Source organism: Stegostoma tigrinum, chromosome 27, assembly GCF_030684315.1.
Source record: "Stegostoma tigrinum isolate sSteTig4 chromosome 27, sSteTig4.hap1, whole genome shotgun sequence".
NCBI classification, from domain to species: Eukaryota; Metazoa; Chordata; class Chondrichthyes; order Orectolobiformes; family Stegostomatidae; genus Stegostoma; species Stegostoma tigrinum.
Genome location: NC_081380.1, coordinates 22,625,205 through 22,646,506, shown reverse-complemented (window position 1 = coordinate 22,646,506; position 21,302 = coordinate 22,625,205). Strand labels below are relative to the sequence as shown.

The 21,302-nt window shown below is 42.5% G+C and overlaps 1 protein-coding gene across 2 annotated transcripts in view; it reads left to right on the top strand.

Annotated features, from left to right (window-relative positions):
• Nucleotides 1-21,302, top strand: part of LOC125464519 (double C2-like domain-containing protein beta) — a 274,254-nt gene that overhangs the window by 203,138 nt on the left and 49,814 nt on the right. The window lies entirely within an intron of this gene.

Genomic DNA, 21,302 nt, shown 5'->3' with positions numbered 1-21,302 from the left:
CTGCAAGTTTGTTGATGATACTCTGGTATTATTAGACCAACTTAGAATCATGCTTGCTTCTTCAGAAATGTTGCTGCTGTGCAGTTTCAGAACATGTTTAAATCTGAAGAATGAAGCACTCAGAATAGTGCATAATCAACGGTATATTACTGACATTTCTCCAGATGCATGAAAAGCCATTATAACTACTTGCAACTAACATTTTTGAGGAGTAACTTCAGTCATGCACTGTTGAACAGTCACTGAAGGGATGAGGTTGTTGGTTTGCTCGCCGGGCTGGCTGGTTATCATACAGATGTTTCGTCACCATGCTAGGTAATGTCATCAGCACGACCTCCAAAGAAGGAATGTCGTTCTACTCCGTGTGGAATTTATATGATCTAGTCTGCTAGGTTGGGTTGTGTCATTTCTGGTTCTGCTTGGGGTTGTATATGGAGTCTAACTCCACATGTTTATTGATTGCATTAAGGGTTGAAAACTAGGTCTCTAGGAATTCCCATGCATGTCTGTGGTTGGCTTAAGCTAGGATGGTCACATTGTCCCAGTTAAATTGATGGCCTTCATTGTTTGGGTGCACTGAGATGACGGAAAGCTCGTTGTGTCATTTTGCTGTTAGATGATTTTCGTGTATCCTGACGGCTAGTTTCCTTCTAGTCAGGCCAATGTATTGTTTACATGTAATGTTTAATGAAGCACTACATCGGCCAGACTTGAAGGAAACTAGTCATCAGAATACACAAACACCAGCTAACAGCAGAACGACACGACAAACTCTCCCTCATTTCAGTGCACTCGAACAATGAAGGCCATCAATTTAACTAGGACAATGTGACCATCTTAGCTCAAGCCAACCACAGACATGCATGGGAATTCGTAGAGGCCTGGTTTTCAACCCGTAATGCATTCAGCAAACATGTGGAATTAGACCTCATATACAAACCCATGCAGAACCGGAAATGACACAACCTAACTTAACAGACCAGATCATATAAATAACAAGCGGAGTAGAACAACACCACTTCATCGGAGGCGGTACTGATGATATTACCTGGCATGATTACAAAACGTCTGTATGATAACCAGCCAGCTTGGCGAGCAAGCCAACTACCTCAGCTACAACCAGAACTACAAATTTTCACAAGAACCTTAAACTGATGGGATGTCTGGTTCTAAATCCAATGGGAACCACAAGATAAAAAGTGTATTTCTTCCCTTAGCTGCAAAGGTGGGGGTTTTGCAATAAAATAAAGTAACATGGTTTAAATTAGTTCAGTAGTTTTTCAGCATATTTATTGTAACTTTCAGCCTTCAGGTCTTCAGACCCCTCCTCTCATTGTCCCAACAATTGTTTATCAACTGGACAGCTTGTTTGGTTAAGCCTATTGAGCTCCAAATATATTTGAAGGACTTCTAAAAAGTCATAATTGATACTATAAAACTCAATTTTCCTCCATGTTTAGTTTGTTCACAACAAAGTATATTACTCCATTTCTATACATGTGACGTATCTCTTTTGAAAATTGCACTAAAATGAATTGCAGCACATATTGTTTATATTTTATATGTATGTACATCTTTGTACATATTGTTTGCAATTCCTTGATTTGATGGAGATGAGCAATCAGGTTTCTGTAATATCTAATTTTGAGTTGTAGGAAAGTGAATTACTCTGAACACAAAGTGGGCGAGTATTAAAATGTAAGAAATAATTCTGCATGTGGTATCTCACTATTCTTCTTGCTGATAGCTGCCCACAAAGCTTTAAATGCCTTTATATCATAAACACTATTGCAACATGCAGCCCTTTATATTTTATATTTTATATGTAAGTACATCTTTGTACATATTGTTTGCAATTCCTTGATTTGATGGAGATGAGCAATCAGGTTTCTGTAATATCTAATTTTGAGTTGTAGGAAAGTGAATTACTCTGAACACAAAGTGGACGAGTATTAAAATGTAAGAAATAATTCTGCATGTGGTATCTCACTATTCTTCTTGCTGATAGCTGCCCACAAAGCTTTAAATGCCTTTAGATCATAAACACTATTGCAACATGCAGCCCTTTGTGAGAAATTTGTGGTGTCTATGAGTCCAGCAAGAAATAGTAAAGCTTTTAAATCTGTCAGATTCAAGATTCCTTATTGAGATGTGCAGAGTCTAAACCAGAAGCTTCAAAGCAGTCAATAAAAATTACATTTAAATAATGTTTGGAAAGTAAACTGAAAGATGGGGAACATAGATGTGATTAAGGGCAATAGATATAAAGGGCAACAGAGCAAAATAAAAATAAAATTATTATTTAAAATTAGCAATGCAAAATTTCTTCTAAGTGAATGACTCTCCACTAGGGTGAAAATATTTTTTTCAAGGCGGCAAAGACCACTCAACAGTAGTCACTTAGCACAGTTAAATATTTGCTTCTGAAAGCACCAGCACTGACTTTTATCAGAGGAACTAGTGGATGAGCATGAAAGTCCATTTGTCATAATCACTCCAGTACCTGGTCTATCAGTGAGGGCTGTCAGAATCACATTCTGTGGAAGAGTGGGGTATTGCTGAGAGTCTTTTGCTGTCCACGTATACCTGTGTACATTGATGCAGATTCTAAAAATTTCTTCCAGATTTATCCCATAACATAGCATTGACAGACTTACCATTGCTGTTAGCAGAAAATCTGGGCAAGTACATTGAGCCCTGCAGTCTCCAGCCTGAGTCTCAATATTTATTGTCACTTGCTCAGTACGTTAACTGGTGTTTTCACCAATGCCCCCTTCCCTCCACACATCTGTCTCTTTGGCCCTAATATTCCCAATCCCTTCACTTTGTCTTGTCTAATGGCAACCTACTTTTGCAGTCTCTTTATTTCTCCTTCAATATGCAGCATAACCCATCTTGGTAGGAATTGCACCTTAGAATAGTTTCCTTGTTAAAAATTTGAGTTTGGCATCCCTGCTTAAAACAATAAGTTCTCATTGGTGGTAGCGTCCTTTAGTACAAATGTTTTGACAATACAATTCTAGACTTGACCATCAAGAAAACTGCACCCACCCCAGCTTGGAAATGAGGATCATTACCTCGCATTTGACCTTTGGTTTTACAGTTTGAATGTAAAATTGATCTAATGTTGAAGTTATGATTGCACTGTGCCAACTCCACTGTCAGAGCTAATTATCAGTCACAGAGCAAATTCATTAACAGTGGCAGCTGAATCGACAAAAGAGAACTGCAGTAATTCCATTGAGCAATATCATTCATTTGAATAAAATATTCGCTTCGCAGCTTGTAGCCAGCAGAGATGGTTGACACATTGTAAAGCCTTAGAAATAGTCTTCCTAAAAAGCATTATTTATAACTGAACCCAACAATAAAATTCCTGCAATGAAGCAAAAACAGAAAACACAAGGCACTGTTGCTCATATGGAACCTTGCGAGATTTCAGAAAGGTTTGGAGATAAGACTACGACATGATTCTGTGCCCCAAGCCTGCACTGAGCAAAGTTCTGCATTGGTGGTTCAGTTGCATAATTTCTATGCTGTAGAGTGTACAAACAGCCTCTCAGTGAATATTGGGTACCACAGTAATTGACCAGAGGATGCAGATGAAGTTATAAACAGTGAAGTCTTATCCAAAACGATTACAGTTAATTATACCTGTAGCATTTCAAATGCAGAAGTGGAATGCAGTGCTAATTCAAGTTGAGGGCCCTACAGCTCAATATTTCACTTTGAAGCTTCAATGTTACTATTTAATGTTGCCTCTAAATTCAAGTGTTAGCCTCATTCAAGGTTTTTCCTTGGCTTCTAAATACCAGCTTAGTGTAAATAAATGAAAGGAAATCATGCTCATACCGATGGTTCTTCCAGCAGGCCACTCGTGGGTATATTTAAATTAATGGAGAACTATTAAATATTATTATAATGTAAACAATGCAAATGCATTTTTCCTGAAAAATAGACGACCTTTCATGATACAATAAGAGCAGAAATCTATCCATGCTTCGCGTGCTTTTGACATTGTGATGTAAACGCTCAATATATGGCAGGCTGTGTCCAATAGGAATTTCAGCCAATATTCCAACAATACTATATACTCCTGTGTAATTTAAAGATAAGGAGAATGTCGGGGTGGAAATTAGAAAGGGAAGCTGAGATGGTGTTGATGGTTCCAACTAATACCCATGAAGGAAAGGCTATCAGCCAGCCACTGGGACAGTTAGAAGCATGCTCCACCTCAGCCAGAAAGTGCTAGGTGGGAAGAGTGATGCTAGACTAGCTTACCCACTCCTCACTGGGATGCTACCTTACCCTCTCCAACAGCCCCTGTAGTGGCAGAGTTGCAGATTGGGCACTACCACATCTACAGCATACGGGCAGCACAGTGGCTCAGTGGTAAACACTGCTTCCATACAGCACTAGAAACCCGGGTTTGATTCCGGACTCCGGTGACTGTCTGTCTGGAGGTTGCAAGTTCTCCATGTATCTGTGTTGCTTTCCTCTAGATGTTCCAGTTTTCCCCCCACATTCCAAAGATGTGTAGATTAGATGAATTAGCCATGGGAAATGCAGGCTTACAGGCATAGGGTAGGGAGTGGATTTTAAGTGGGATGTCTTTGGAGAGTTGGTGTGGTGATGATGGGCTAAATGGTTTGTTTCCACACAGTAGGGATTCTACAATCCAGGCATGCCCAGGCAGGAGGCCATATTGGAGCGGAGAACCGGATAACTAATTGAACTTCTAACAAGCTCCCACTGATCTTTGATTGTTTATTTATGTATAGCCGCTGGGTTGTCAGTTTTGAGGTCTGCTCACCCTTTAAGAGGGTGAATGTGGGGGTAGGTGAGAATATGGTGGGCGGGGAACCCTTTATTGCGTGATCCCTGCCCAAAACACTCCCAGCAGGGGGCATGTAATATTCAACCCTTAATATACATCATACTGTGTTGTATTGAACATTTCAGAACTATTCCTGTCTAACTTCTGGATCACTAGTCTAGTTGTAACTACCGCTGAATTTTTCTTTTGAAAAGGGACAAGCAAAAATTACCTAGCCATCAAATTTAAATTGCTTGAAAATGACACTTTTGTGTGTATACATGTTTTGCCAACTTTTACGAAATAAAACAATGATACTTTGGCCTGGGATTCAGGTGGGTGGTGTTGGGAGGTGATGTTTGGCTGTGGTGGTTGGGTCCTGGTGACCATAAAAGCAAGGGTAGAGGTAGCACGCCCATAATGTCTCCTCGTGGCCAATGGCCACAGTTCACTTGCTGCCAAGGAAGGCAAAGAAGCAAGAGGAGACTCCCAGCCTCTGTCTGTCACAGACTGGTCTAGAAATAAACGACTAAACGTTTGCCTTAAGGGCATAGAGAGTCAAAATGATCGATGTCCCATTAAGTAAGCATAACTGGACATCCTGCTCAGGAAATGGATTTGTATTAATTTTTTAAAAATATGGTGGGTTTCCAGTTTTTACTACCACAACGTGCAAGTAGGTTAGAGTCAAGAAAAGATCAGAACCTCCCCAGGTTCTGTGTGTATCAGAAAATTGGTCAAGGTCCTGCTTGTATAAACCAAAGTCCCCTTCATTCATAGTATATTGGTCAATCACTTTATGCAGGTGGAAAGAAGAATACAAAGTTTGTGATGAGGGAAAAAGTAGAGAGGTCACTTAAAAGTACAGGAAGAAAAGAAACGTGAGAATGTGTTATGATTGGAGAGAAACTCATGAATTAAATGGGGCATATTGACTGGAAATGTAAAAGGTTTGATTTATTCCATTTGCTTAATGACTTGTGGAAGAATGTGTTCTCTTCATGAATATTAGTTTAACCTTGCTGGAGGGAGAAATTTGAAAAACGACGATATTAAGAGATGCAATGCACTGTTATGACCTTCTGGCTAACAAACAGATTTGAGAGTCATGGTGAGGGAAGGAGAAAATGTGCATTTATACATCAGCCTCTTACATAACACCCCAAAATACTTCTCAGTCAGTAAAATTACTACCTGGCTCCTCCCTTCCCCCTCAGTGATTTCCCATCCCAGCCCTTAGGTGAGAGCCACTTCCTCCTAACCAACTCCTACCCTTTCTCCCTCCCATCCCAACCGACTTCCCCCTCCCACCCTGACTGACAACCCCTCCCATCCTGACTGCCTCCCCCTACCCCCGACTGCCTCCCTCCCCTCTTCCCCCCAACTGTCTCCCCCTTTCCCCCAGTGATCCCCCCCCATTCTACCCCCAACTGACTCCACCCTCCCCCTTGACTAACTACCCCCATCTCCCTGACTGACTCTTCTCTTCTCCCCGACTGACTTTTCCCTTACACCCCCCCCCGACCAAACCCTTGCTTCCCCCTTGACTGACTCGCCCCTTCGTCCTACCTACTCCTGCCTCCCCTCTGGTTGACTCCTCATTCCTCCCCCCAAGGCCAACTCCCCTCAATCCCCCTGACTGACTTCCCCCACCTCCCCAACTGACACATCTCTACCCCCCAACCAACCGTCCCCGTGAACAAATCTTGCCCCCACCTCTGAGCAACAGCTCCCACCCCCCAACACTCCCGCTTGACTCCTAAACTTATCATTGCTGCAATTTGTTTCTTTGATCAAGCCAAGGTTTTGTTGAAATTAAGATTCTTGAGACACTATGTTTATTTTCAAAATAAATGAGCCACTTTCAATATGTTCTTTTGCCAACTGCTTCCCGTTCACTTTATCTGTTCTAAGCAAATTCAGTTATTTCATTTGAACTAAAAATGTGTGACAGTATCAAGCCCCAGGGCTTGTTGTTAATTGGAGTTCATTGCCTAGATGCGAGAGAAGAATTAATCTGTCACTGATGCTCAAATAAAATATAAGGCAGATTCATTAATTGATTATTTCATTAACATTGTAATGATTGCAATGAGGCCGATCAAATGGACCTCATAGAATATTATCTCCCTGACTGGGGTTGTTAACCTGGTCCAAACAGGGAGCCCTGGCTGATAGATATAAACAGGAGTATCAGAGGCTCTGCTCACTCTGAGAGCTGGATCAGTGTCAAGGACTTCCCATGTGTAAATAAAGGGTGACTCGGTGACAGGATACTGTTCTCTGTGGAGTTATTTCAGTGGTGACGAGAGAAAAAATGTTTACAGGTAGCAGTTGTCTTTAAGTTGGGGTAAGTATTTCTGGCAGCATGCTGTAATTTGGGAAGTTTGATTCATTTGATCCTGCTGTCAAAGGCTGGGCCCAGTCTGTGGAAAGAATGCATTTTTTTGCTTTGGGCATCTGATGTTGGGACAGCTGAAAGGCAATGGGTAATTCTCCTGCTAGCTGTGGACCTGCAGTTTTATTGACTATTGGGAGCCCAACATTTCCAGAGGCACCAGATACTAAAACCTTTTAAGAATTGATGGATTTAATTAATGAATATTCTGACCTCAAGCCTCTTTTGATTCTGACATGCTATCAGTTTTACTCATCAGTTTGAGAACTAGATGAATCTGTGTTGGGATTTTTGATGATAGGATGACTGACAGAGGCATATGACTTCTATTTAATCCTTAATGAGATCCTGAGAGACTGTTTGGAATATGGGATTAATGCTGTAACCATGCAAATGCACCTACTTGCTGACGTATGACCTGCTTTGTCATTAAGAAATGCAGCAAGTATGGCATGAGTTAGAGAATGCTAATAGAAGTGGACATCCTCACCATTCTAACTGAGCTTGGGGGCTGTCCCTTGAGTAAAGGTAATTGCACAGCATCACTTAGGACATATCCTGAACAGAGGTACCCTAGGTCAGCCCACAGAAAAACCACAAGACAAAGCCAAGGCTCTGTCAAACAGATAACATTTTAAAGTCTTAAAGATGTACAGCACAGAAACAGACCCTATGATTCAACTTGTCCATGCTGACCAGATATTCTAAATTAATCTAGTTCCACTTGGCCCATATCTCTAACCCCTTTCTACTCATATACCTATCCAAATGCCTTTTGAATGGTGTAATTATACCAGTCTCCAGCACCAATAACCCAACCCCAAGAATGCTCATTCCATACACGCTCTGCAGGAAAAGATTGCCCCTTGGGTCACTTTTACATCTTTTCCCCTCACCTTAAAGCTATGCCATCTAGTTTTGGACTCCCTTACCCTGGGAAACATACTTTGTTTATTCACTCTATCCATGTCCCAGCTGAGAAATAACTGCAGGTTATTCAGCCTGTCCTTATGGCTCAACCCCTCCATCCCAGCAACATCCTTCAACCCTTTCTGAACCCTTGTGTTTAACAATATCTTTCCAATAGCAGGGAGACCTAACCATTGTCTGTACAGCCGCAACATGACTTCTCAACTACAATAGCGCTGACCACTAATTGCCTTCTTCACTGCCCTGTCCAGCTGTGACTCCGTTTTCAAGGGACTATGAACCTGCACCCAAAGTCTGTTTGGCAACACTCCCCAGGACTTTACCATAAAGTGTCTAAATCCCGCCCTGATTTGCCTTTCCAAAATGCAACACCTCACATTTATCTCAATTAAACTCCATCTGCCACTCCTCAACCCATTAGTCCATCTGATCGACGTCCAGTTGTAGTCTGAGATAACCTCCTTTGCTGTTCAGTACACCACCAATTTTGGTGTCATCTGCAAACTTAATGAACATACATGCTATATTCACATTTTCTTCCGGACCCAGGCTGCCAAGCCATTGTAGTTGCTGCTGGTATGTGGACTAGAGGTGGCAAAAGAGTCCCACCCGCTCCCCCTCCCCACCCCAAGCACCACCAATCCTGTATGGTATCAGAGTAGTGTTGGCTCACAGATGGCCCAATTGAGTATAATGCCCAACAGTGTATCCTTCCCAGGTATTGGTGAATGCAGAGCGCAAACATACCCAGACAGAGAAGGAAGGCTTAGCAGTCATCTTTGGTGTATAAAAGTTCCACAATATATTTACGGGCAAGTTTGTAACAGTAAGAAACCACAAACCTTTGATAAAGCTACTCTGAGGACAAGGGTGCACTGCCCATAGCTTCATGTCGAATTCAGCGGTGGGCTGTCATTCTAAGCGGCATACAATTGCAAGTTGGAACACCAACTGGGAGGCCACGTAGCAAATGTGGATGCCTTGAGCCTCCTGGAGATACACCACCTGAGGTGCTGCCACTGGAAGAGTCTGTTCTGGTTTTAAACTTTCTGGTCCCTCGCTACTGACAATCTTAGACTTTAGACACAAAAAGATCCATTCCTGGAAAAACTGGAACAGCTGGTGGTGATGAGGGAAACCAAAGGGCCATCACAATTATAATTGAAACTTTTCTGAGCCCAGCGAGACCATACCACTGTAGAAGGCAGCATTTTACTATGGTGAGCAAGAGTGATTGTCCCTCACAAGGGGCACCGTTAGATACTGGCTGAACTCCATGAAGGTCATTCACGGGTGTCCAAAATGAAGACTTTGGTGAGAAATGATGGTGGCCAGGATTGGATACAGACATAGCTGTGTTGGTGAAGCAATGCCATCAAGGACAAAAATTACTGCCAGCAGCTCCCTCATTCATGGGAATGGCTGAGTAAACCCTGGACTCGGTTGCACATTGACTGTGTAGGTCCTTTCACGGGCTCCCTGTTTAGTCATTGTAGACACCTGTCAAAGTGGTTGGATGTGCATAGAGTTACGTTGTCAAACAAAGCTGCAAGGATCTTTTGCAATACACGGGCTCCCGGAAGTGTTGGTCACAGACAACAGGCCACCATTTACCAGCACGAAATTTGGGTACTTCCTAAAGTCGACTGGTAGTTGAATATAAGGACAGCTCCATACCATCCACGTCCGATTGTCTGGCAGAAAGAGCAGTCAAAACTTTGAAGGCAGGCTTAAAGAAACAGCCGACAGCTTCACTAGATAGCAAATTGTTCTGGTTCCTATCTGATTTATGGGACCAACCCTCATCCAACTACAGGGATACTTCCAGCAGAGTTACTGATGGGGAGAAGACTCTGCACTAGGTTAAATCTGATCTTGCCAGACCTGGTAGGAGGATGAAATGGCATCAAGAGTAATGCTAGGCACACAACTCCTCACAGTGAGAGGGATAGTTTACCTCATTGGATGAAGTTTGGTGCTGAAACCACAGAACTAGCCTTGTATGGGTAAGAGACATGTTTGATGTCGGGTCCCGTGACATATCATGTTCCGGAAGGCGAGGTGGTCCTGAACAAGCATGTGGACCACCAGAAAGCTGCAAACCCATAAACGGGGCAACGGCGAAACATACCTGGCCCCTCAGAACAGCTGGAAAGGTTGAGGGAACTCATGGGTTATCCCCCTCTGCCTAGTGCCGAGAAAACATCTGTGTCAGAGATGGATGTGGCAGATGTCACCACCTCTGCCCTTACCACCTGAAGAAGAGGATGAATTTCTTCTGAGATGCTCTGAGTGCAAGAGGTGGACCATGTCTGGTACATGCTGCCTGGATCTGAGGTTGAGTTGGTGGATCTACACCCAGTGCAAAAACGCCTCAGGAGAGGCTCCAAGAGAAAGAACATGTCAACGTCCCCAGGTGTGGAGAGGAAGGGTGCAGTGTTTGTAATGTGGTCAGCCGGTGGCCCTCATAGAATCCGAGTTATTTGGACGCAATTAACAGCCCCAGTCAGGGAGCCCTGGCTAACAGATATAATCCGGAGTGTCAGAGGTTCAGCTCATTATGACAGCCGACTCTGACAGGACTGGATCAGTGTCAAATGCAATGCACGTGTAAGTAAAGGGTGATTTAGTGAAGGGATAACAGCCTCCGTGGAGTTATTTCAAACACTGATCAAAATGATTTGATCAAAAATATTTATAAGCATTGGATTCTTTTTGGATTATAAAGTCCTATATTTATAATGGGAACTACCTGTGTAAATCTGCCGTACTATGGTTGAATTTTACAGTTTTTTTATGCTGCATTGCCACCACATATAGAAGATAAAATTAACTGTGGCAGTTGTCATTTATAAGTGTAGAGATGTATTTCTAATGGAATGCTAAAGGTGAACTGAAAATGGGACTGATTTATGTCTACAGATCCTGCTGTAAATATGACCCATCTTTTAACCCTGAAAACCACACATGGGATGAAATTTAATGAGAGAAGTTTCAATATTCACCACTAAATCTAGTGCGACACCAATTAATCCACTTTCAAGGAGCCCGAGGGGGATTCAAGTCCCCAGTTAGTGACATGAATAGTGCTGCCTAGGGAGCCTGTCTCCATGGGAATAACTAATTCCAGCACTTCCCATCCCCATGAGGGTAGTAACCCACCCTGTCTCTGACTGGACAATCAGAGGCTGCAACTTTCCATTAGCAATTATCATTGCCATTGATAATTCACTTCAGCCTCCACCAGGGCTCTCTGCAGAAATGTAACAGCAGGATGGAGTTGCAAAGTGGGGAACATAGAGGGATGTTAGAGGAAAGGAAAGGAGGGTGGAATTCTCTTTATGATGCTGGGTCCCCACTCAGACCGAGTGCCTCCCCACACGCAAACAAACCCATTGGTATGCGCTCATTGGTTCCCACCCCTTTCTCCCACCACTGCTATTTACATATCAGTAAGATGGAATGAGGCCCTTCAGTGAGCCTTAACTGCTGCCTTAAGGGGCTCAATTTGCTCAATCCAGGCAGGAAAACCAGCAACAAGTCTTCCCACGCTACAATTAGAAGGTGTCCACCCGTGCACTCCTGTCCTATCAAATGCCCCCACAACTCAACCATCACTCCCTGGTTGGATTTTAAATTCCCACCATAGGCTTAACTCACTATATGTAAGGCTGTTTAGTGGCTCCCATATTTCTGCATGTCTCAAGATTACATTTCCATTTGCACAACCTTTTCAGAACCAAATTGTGTGCATAATAGAAACTGGCAATGTTGGAATTGGACTATGATTATAAGCAACTGATTTATTAGCTGTCTGTAAATATTCCAGATGTTCTGAATTTATAGATTTTCTTTTTATTTTCCGTTTACTGATCATAAACAGCAAGACAATTGAGGCAGAAAAGTGCACATACACATGCAATTCTTTTTAAAGTCTAACAGGCTGAGTAGTCTTCACAATATCTTATTGATTTCTGTTGACTTTAATATATAACAGATGCTGATAGCTTCGAACCTCAAAGTGCTGCCATCAATTTCAAAGGGTGAAATTTTGCCTTAAAGCTACAGTTGTCTTGTAAAAAGTTCTCTAATGTTGAATTTTTCTCTGTAGCTGTGCTCCCTCCAAATTGTCTTTTATTATTTCATACTTTTATATTGTCTTTTCTTTGTTACCCTTGTCAGCAGTTTCAGAAAGATAATAAAATTGGAATTTGGAGAGGTACGACAGTTTCCTACAGTCAACCCAAGACAGTGACCCCAATTGACATCATTCCATACGCAGGCAATTAACTACCGGTTCAATTGGCCTACAGGCCTTGGAGGCAGAGCTTCTGCCTGTAATTGGATAGAAGCCCCTGACAGTGGGCAGCTGACTGCCTAATGATAAATGCACTTGCATTGAGATGCCCAGAAATGGCCATTCAATCCTCCCTAACGAAAGCTTCTAAACACCATTTGATCTTGACGGCAAGGTTCTGAAACTTACAGGAAACTCCAGCCTCCTATAATATCATCTGGCCAATTTTTGCTACCAATATTTTCAAACTCTCAATATTTCAAATCCAGTGACAAATTAAGAGTTTGGCAAATCTCTCAGCACAAGCTCAAACATACCATGTGTTGACTATCCGAAAGCATGTGTAGGGAAGCTGGAATCATTAAACAAGGTCAGCCTTTTGGCAACATCAAATAATTCAGTTGTATAAGGATAAAAATTGAAAACATTTCAATGAAAATCAGAATATTTTTGTAAGGGTTTATACATTGGAGATGCTGAAGTACTCATAATGTGATCAGCATTATTCCTTTTGGTCTGAAGGGTCTTCTACAAAATCTCATTTTCAATGGACTGAAACAGCTTGGTAACCTGCAATGTATGTTATGAATGCCAGTAGGCTTCCCATGACATTGTTCAAAGTGAGTCAGGATTTTGCTGTTGCAGCGTTTGTGGGATTAGGATTAGGGTTAGGGCTAGAATTCAAAAAGAAGTGCAAGGGAATTCCCAAAAATAATGAAATGCTTTTGATTAACATCTGAGAAGGTAACAAGTGGACAAGTGCATTTATTTTGGCCAGATGTCACACTTAAGTTCATTTCTGCTACGTTTCATTGTATGTTATAAAGTGGGAGTATAACCCTTTATTTGCTTTGGCAACTACGATTTTATAACCAATCACCAGAAGCTTCGAAAAATTAGATAGAAATTGAATGCATTTTCATCTTTCCTCCATTAATTACCATCTCTGTAAAATAATGTCGCTAAAAATATACAAACATTTTAAACTTAGAACCTATGCATTGGACATTTTATTGACCAGAATATCCCTTCTGCAGCACAGACTGGAGTTACACATTCAGACACTGTCAAATTCCAGACTCAGTTGGCAGCATGTGAGTTGCCTGGGCCATTGAAATTCTGTTAAGCAATTCCCTGTGCTTGGAACCCTTGTCAAAAATGCTTTAAATTTGGAGAACTGGAGAGTTCTTCGATGGTATGAGGCATGCATCAGCTAGGATAAGCTGGCCAAGGATACTTCAGGGGTTGATGGTAGATAAATAGGTGTAGGCACACATTTAAAAAACAATGGATGAATTTCAACAATTGTACTTCTCTAACCGGCAGAAGAGTAAAACAGGGAGGGTTGCTCAACTGTGGCTAACAAGGGAAATCAGGGTGAGGGTGTTAAAGCCAAATAGGAGGCATAGAAATTGGCCAGAAAAACAGCCTTGAGGACTTGGAGAAATTTAAAATTCAGCAGTGGAGGACAAAGGGTTTCATTCATAAAAGGAAGATAGAATATGAAAGTAAGCTTGCAGAAAACACAGCTGACTTCTAAAGCCTCTATAAATATGTGAAGTGAGAAAGACTGAAGATAAATGTGGGTCCCTTGTTATTAAAATCAGGTGAATTTATATGGAAAACAGAGATAGCAGACCAGTTGAACAAATATTTCGGATCTGTCTTCACTAAGGAGACCCAAATAATCTTCCAGAAATGCTAGGGCACAGAGTCCAGCATGAAAGAAGAACTAAAGGAAATCTTTATTAGTCAGGAAATGTTTTGTGGAAATTGATAGGATTAAAAGACAGTAAGTCCCTGGTGCCTGATGCTTTGCATCCCTAAGTGCTTAAAGAAGTGGCCACAGAAATAGCGAATGCATTGGTGATCATTTTCCAGCATTCTGTAGACTCTGGAAGAATTCAAATGGACTGGGGGGGACTCCACACTGTAAAAATGGAGGGAGAGAGAAAATAGGGAATTGTAGGCTGGTCAACGCAATGAGGTTGTTGACTTGCTCGCCAAGCTGGCTTGATTTTGTTCAGACATTTCATCACCATTCTATGTGACATCATCAGTGGAGCCTCCGATGGAGTGATATTATTCTACTCCTCATGAAATTTATACTGTCCTGACCGTTTTGGTGAGTACTGTTATTTCCAGTGTCTGGTCAACCTGACATCAGTGGTGGGGAAAATGCAGGAGTCAATCATTAAGGATAAAATAACTGATCGTTTGGAAAGCAGTGACAGAATCAGCCCTAGTCAGCATGGATTCGCAGTAGGGCAATCATGCTTGACAAATCTGGAAATGTTTGAGGGTGTGGCCAGTAGAGTAGACAATGGTGAATCAGTAGATGTTGTGTAACTGGGCTATCAGAAGGCTTTTGACAAGGTTCCACACAAGAGATTACTAAGGAAAATTAATGCTCATTGTATCAGAGGTAATGTATTGATGTGGGTCGAGAACGGGTTGGCAGACAGGAAGCAGAGAATCTGTCCTTTTCAGAGTGACAGGTAGTGGTGGATGGGGTACTGCAGGGTTCAGTCCTGGGACCACACCTGTTCACAATATACATTAACAATTTGGACAAAGGAGTTGAATGTAATATCTCCAGATTTGCAGATGACATTAGGCTGGGTGGCAGTGTGTGCTGTGAGGAGGATAGTAAGAGGCTGCACAATGACTTGGACAGACTGGCTGAGTGGGCAAGTACTAGGTAAATGCAATATAATGTGGATAAATGTGAGGTTATCCACTTTGGTGGCAAAAACAGGAAGGCAGATTATTGTCTGAGTGGTGGCGGTTTAGGAAAAGGTGAGGTGCAACGAGACCCAGGTGTCATGGTGGACAGTCGCTGAAGGTTGGCATGTGGGTACAGCAGGCAGTGAGGAAACCTAATGGCATGCTGAGCTTCATAGCAAGAGGATTTGAGTATCAGAGGATGTCTTGCTGCAGTTATACAGGGCCTTAGTAAAGCCACACCTTGAGTATTGTGTGCAGTTTTAGTTTCCTAGTCTGAGGGAGGATATTCTTGCTACTGAGGGAGTCCAGCAAAGGTTCACTGGACTGATTCCCAGGATGGCAGGACTGACATATGAGGAAAGACTGGACTTGTACTCACTGGATTTTAGAAGAATAAGGGGGGTCTCATAGAAACGTATAAAATCCTGATGAGACTGGACAGGTTAGATGTGGGAAGACTGATCTTAATGTTGTGAAGTCCAGAACAAGAGGTCACGGCCCAAGAATAAAGGGTAGGTAATTCAAGACTCAGATGAGGAAGAATTTCTTCACTGAGTTGTGCCCCTATGGAATTCTCTCCCCTAGGGGCCAGTTCATTAGATATATTCAAGAGGAGCCTGGATGTTGCCCTTGTGGCTAAAAGGATCAAGGAGTATGGAGAGAGGATGGGAATGGGATACTGAGATTGCATGATCAGGCATGATCGGCCATGATCGTATTGACCGGTGATGCAGGCTTGAAGGGCCAAATAGCCTACTCCTGCACTGATTTTTCCATTTTTCTATGTTTGTTTCCCTTAAGTTAATAGCGGCTCTGAAAATATGAGGCAGTTAAAAAGCAGTGATGGGTATCCAGAAAGGTTAAGGATAACATAGATGAAAGAGGGACTGATGAAGGCAGCAAGTCAAAACAAATAATAAATAATTCAATAATAAATAATCAAGTAACATTTTGATGATGCGCTGCAGGCAGATGAGCACTTCTCCCAGTCAGCACCAGGTCTCAAACAAATTGAGTGTTTGCAGAAGCAGACTTTATATCACCTGCCTCTAGACTTGAATTAATTCACTTGATGATAAAGGCTGGCATTTCTTGCCCACCCCTCCAAGTGATTGTATGTTGGATGTGTGCCCGCTGCTCGTGCTGACAATTGACAATTGAAGTTGCAATTGGACATGTGGTAGATCCTGACACAAGTTGGGTTGGTGCTCACTTTCAGCTCTGCAGTAGCAGGCTGTGCTCTCCTTTTGAAATTCTGCCCGTGGTTTTTCGTCTTGAGCCACCAGGAGAATTATTGTGATGTGTTGCCCTTTCCATTCTGCATCAGCAAGTGAATGATTATCAGAAGGAAAACCAATTTATTTTATTCGGGCTAATCTTTGATCTTTGCTTGATTTAATGACTGTCCCCACTAAGCATGTGCCTTAGTTTTTAGACTATGATCTGATGTTTTAAGTCTTATGTATGTTACTTTCCGAAACACCATAAAGGTGATACTGTAACTCTCCTACACTTAAAAGGCTTATAAGTAAAAATAAAAGAAAGATTTCAGCACCTGTTTTTACAGGAATAGAAATTTGTACATTCGAACATTATGCTATTCTCCTGGCTGCAGTATTGAAATACGCTGTTAATATTTTATACGGCACAATTGGTTTACATTAGCAACTTGCTGACAAATAAACAATTTTCTACTTGAAAACTTCCTTCTGTTAGTGTTCATTCACATTTGCTGTTAGAACAATTCCAGATTTACTGCATAATGTGGGAAGATTGTTGTCTAGACATAATGTCAACTTGAGGACCAGTCCTTCTGCTGACGTGGGTTCAGATCACTCAATAGCAGTTCAATGAATTTAATCAAATTTGAATTTGAAGGCTAGTCTCCTTAATGGTGGTCATGAAATGATTATGAATTGGCATGATAGCTCATCTGGTTCATGAGCTTCCTTTGGGGAAGAAACTCAGCCATTCTTACTGTGGTATTTTTCTCGAAGCCCACTGCTGGCACCTTGTAGTATTTGACACATCTACCACATGTGGTGTAAGGGTTGTTTCCAGTAGTTGGCTGCCACTGATTGTCCTTTGTCTTGAGCCCATCTAGTGGTTAGTGGTAGAGAATACGCTACAGACACTATCTGTGGAAGAGGCACTGGCCTTGGATAACAAGAAGATTAATTTCACAACAGCAGTAAATACAACTACATTTAGGTCAGACATAATTTACGAGGACATTAGTGAGCTGTTACAACCTGTTCATTTTAGGTGCAGCCCTCCCAAAACTTTCATGTTCCTTCCAGGCTTGTATCCCCTGTTAATCCTAAAACCTTTGAGCTTCCACATGTTCCCAACAACTCTTAAGTCTTCATCCTTCCACTTTACTCCCAAGCCCCACGCATACATCTTAGTTATGCCAAACATCATTATGATTATATCATTTCCCCCAGCATCCCACTCCACTGACAGGCACCAGTACTCCAGTTTTAGTGACCACCCCCATTCAGAAACCTGTGCTCCTGATGTTGTATTGTATTCTGCTCCATGTACGTAGTTGTCCCTCTTCGCAATTATTGTCTCCTCTACCTCCCATCCTCTAAGCCCCACAATTGCCTTCCCCCAACTTGCCCAACACAGCAATGACCCCATGATAATCACCCTTGGCCTTCAGTAAGCAGATTGTTAGGAGTGACCAGGGCCCCCCTCTCTGGTTGAACTAGAAGGACATCCCAAGCTGATGAGCGATCAGAATCTTGCCCGATCTTTGTACATGTCTGTGACTGACTTGCTGCTAATCCCAGACTAGTTTCGGTGAACCTGCAGGACTAACTGTAGCCCACTTCCCTGACTCTAAAGTGTCTAAGCAGCCAACTGAACATGTGTGAGCTACTGGACTGAAATTGCATGATGCCATTCGTTGACTGTGGCATTACCCCTTGAACTTAACTAAGGACTTCTTCCCTTCTCCCCACAGACTTTGAGACATTTGGTGTATGCACATGCAGTGTGTTTGCTGCAAAAGATGCAGTGAGTGTGACATTGCTGTGACATGGTGGCATACATCTGCACACTTAATGGATCATTGCTGGCAGATGTTGACAGGCTGCTTGGCTATGTATTTGCCTTAAGGGGTAAGACGGAACTATTGTAGGCTTTAACTCCTGAATGAGATGGCAATGCACAAAAAGGCAAACCAAAGCAAAGATGCTTTGAGCCTTTAAATAAGTGCACCGTGCGTGAGCGCTCAGAAAGCAAGTGACGAGCCGGGAGATGTGCTCTGGTCTGATACATGTAGTGACTATTAATCCATGCGCTCAAAGTGTCCTGGTAGCAGCATTGTGGTGTAAGGTGTCCCGGAGCTCCAAATTGCAGCATTGAAGGGGGAACCCTTATTTTAATTGTGTTCGAGATGTGCCGTGATGATGTGATGAGGTTGGTGCTTGTCTGATGCCAGCCTCTGTGGGCTGGGTGGTGGGAGCAGACTTTGCCCATGGAGTACAGTCTGAGATTGGGGATTGCTGCCAAGAATGAGGCCCAGAGTAGATGCCAGCAAGCTGCAGCCATCAGGTATCCATTTGGACTTTCGCATTGGGAACTGGCATAGTTTAGTTTCTTTCCACTGCTTGAAAAAGTAGCAACTTACATATAAATGAGATAGCAAGAACTGCAGGTGCTGGAGACCAAGATAAGTGTGGAGCTAGAGAAACACAGAAGGCCAGGCAGCATCAGAAGAGCAGGAAAGCTGATGTTTCAGGTTGGGAGCCTTCTTCAGAAAGAGTCCTCTGATGCTGCCTGGCCTGCTGCATTCCTCCAGCTCCACACTGTGTTATTATGTATAAATGAGGTGAGATTAGGTAATCATTAGATGTTAATGCATACCAATAGGCCCCTCACCACTCACTAGCAAGAATCTCATCTCACTGGTAACATCTTGAGTGGAAAGTTGGACTTTTATTCTTAATGTTGAAAATCTGATAGTTTAACTGTTGCCATATTTTCCTAACTGACTTGTCATTTTCCACGAATGTTGATGGAGCAGAAAAATTCTGTCCAGTATTACATGATTGTGTCTTGTGAAATTGGCCCAATAGAGACATGGGAGGACCTTAAACAATGCTCCTAATACTTTGGGCTGTGATGGAGCACACATACCAACAGCGGCTGGCAACAGAGGAGATGCCAGTGTACCTACCATCTGTAGCTGCCTCTGAGTCACATTGGCTGCTGGTCAGATGGCAGACAAGAACCTATATATATTAGCTGTCTCGTTGATCGCAGTGGTTACAGCAAAGACACTACAAATATACATATAATTCCCCCTTTCCAGCTATAAATATCATGAACACCTTTCAGCAATATCTAAGTGGCATATGGAATCTCCCAAAGCCTCATCCATTCTGTATAGACACAGTTGGCAGGAACTGGAGTGTTTGAGCTATAGTGAGTGGCTAAAGAGGCTGGGGTCCTCCTGCATGGAGTGTTGGAGACTGAGGGTGACCTTAATACAGGTTTATAAAATCATAAGCAGCATGGATAAGGTAAATAGCCAAGGGCTTTTTCCTAGTGCAGGGTGTCTAAAACTAAAGGGCATAGGTTTAAATTGAGAGGAGAAAGGTTTTAAAAAGGACCTGAGTGGTAACATTTTCATTCAGAGGGTGCTGTGTCTATGGAACAAGCTGCAGAGGGATTGGTGGCGGTGGGTATAATTACAGCATTTAACAGGCATCTGGAAGGGTATATAAATAGGAAATATTACAGATGCCCCATTTAAAGCATTCTGTTCGGGTGCATAACAGTCTGGTCTGGCAACTGCTCTGCCCAGGACAGTAAGAAACTATCGAAGGTGGTGTGCACAGCCCAGACCATCATGGAAGCCAACCTTCTATCCATGGACTCTACTTACACAGCTTGCTGTCATGGAAAGGCAGCCAACATCATCAAAGACCCATCGCACCCTAGTAATGCTCTCTTATAACCTCTTCAGTCAGGTGCAAGATACAGACATCTGAACACTCTTAAAAAGCAAGTTCAGGAGTAGCTTCTTTCTGGCCATTATCAGACTGTTGAATGGACTCTAGCCTCAAATAATGTAACCCCGCAATGTAATCTGTATGTTTCTAGGTCTTTTTGATCTCTACATCCTTTGCTGGCTGTGAGCTGCTTGTGCAGCTCGTAAACAAAACTTTTCACTGTATTTGCGGCGCACGTGACAAAATCAAAATCGAAATCCAATCAACAGGGTTTAGAAGGATATGGGCTGTAGTGATTGTAATGAGGTTAGCCAGGTGGATATCATAGAATATGAGTTCCCTGAATGGGGCTGGTTCAGTCAGGGAGCCCTGGCTGACAGATTAAAAAGAGGAGTATCAGATGTCCTTTCACTCGGAGAGCTGGCCCTGAGGGAGCTGGACCAGTGTCAAAGACTTTCCATGTGTAAATAAAGAGTGACTTGGTATTGGGATAACAGCCCCTGCGGAGCTATTTCAGTGGCGACAAGAGTGAAGTGCGTTCCTGAAGAAACATGCTCACAACAGTTGTCTTTGAGTTGAGGTAAGCCTTTCTGGCATCGTGCTGTTATTTGGGAAGCTTGACTCATTTGACAATGCCATTGAAAACGGAGCCTAGCATATGGAAAGAATGCATTGTTTTTTTTACAGACATTGGGACAGATGAAAAGCAAACAGTAATTTATTCCAGTTCCCTCCCCCCATCCCCCTCTCTGATGAAGGGTCTAGGCCCGAAACGTCAGCTTTTGTGCTCCTGAGATGCTGCTTGGCCTGCTGTGTTCATCCAGCCTCACATTTTATTATCTAGTAATTCTCCCCACAGCTTGTGGACCCACAGTTTTTTCTCTTATTAGGAGCTTAATGTTTCCTGAGGCACTAGATACTAAAACCTTTCAAGAGTTGATGGATTTAGTTAAGGAATACTGCGATCCCAAGCTTCCTCTAATTCTGAGCAGCTGTCGCAAATTCAAGAGTGAGGAGAATCCATATCAAGATTTTTGACAAGGTTAAGATGACTGGCAGAGGCATATGACTTTGGCCTGACCCTTAATGAGATGCTGAGAGACTGTTTGTTTGGTATGTATGATTAATGATGTAACCATGCAAAAGCACCTACTAGCTGAAGCACAA